Source organism: Liolophura sinensis, chromosome 1, assembly GCF_032854445.1.
Source record: "Liolophura sinensis isolate JHLJ2023 chromosome 1, CUHK_Ljap_v2, whole genome shotgun sequence".
In the NCBI taxonomy this organism is placed as follows: Eukaryota; Metazoa; Mollusca; class Polyplacophora; order Chitonida; family Chitonidae; genus Liolophura; species Liolophura sinensis.
Genome location: NC_088295.1, coordinates 72,746,589 through 72,747,198, shown reverse-complemented (window position 1 = coordinate 72,747,198; position 610 = coordinate 72,746,589). Strand labels below are relative to the sequence as shown.

Genomic DNA, 610 nt, shown 5'->3' with positions numbered 1-610 from the left:
CGACCCTGATGGGACTTGAACCCACAATCTTCGGCTCCGGAGGCCGACGCCTTATCCATTAGGCCACAGGGTCCTCGTTCCTCCCCGGCGGTTATTTTAAGCCACTATGGTAGTCTCATTGCACTTAGCGCATCCTTGTTATTTTTTAAGGTACTCATGAAATTAAGTGTTTATTAGAAGTACTATATATTCCACTTGAAATATTCAGATATGTCCTCCAAAGTCCTAGATTACTGGGCCCAGCGGACAGGGCATATTCAGCCGTACCACTGAATGACCAAATAAGGGAATAACTCGTACATTTTGGTGTGTCACGTGAACAATGTTCTAGACTAATCAAAACACTGTTTCTAGGTTGGCGGGAAGTATAAACTTCTCCCTTCAAATGTGCATTTGAGTGTTTTGAGTGCACTGCAAGATGTGCCTATTTCTTTTATCTATTTACAGTTGCTTTTTTACTTCGTGCTTTGGATATTTTCATTTGCAATCCTTTTAATATGTAAGCCTAAACCTTGTTATATGTCTACATATTATTTTCAGAATATTTTGCACCATTCCGAGGTACTAGTACCTCGGTGCTCGGTGCATTCCGAGGTACTGGTGAATAGTT

General features: G+C 41.1%; 1 non-coding gene across 1 annotated transcript; it reads right to left on the bottom strand.

Annotated features, from left to right (window-relative positions):
* On the bottom strand, positions 1–73 carry Trnar-ccg (transfer RNA arginine (anticodon CCG)). Its single transcript has one exon. It is a non-coding gene; the product is annotated as a tRNA-Arg (tRNA).
* Between the last annotated feature and the right edge of the window lie 537 nt (positions 74–610).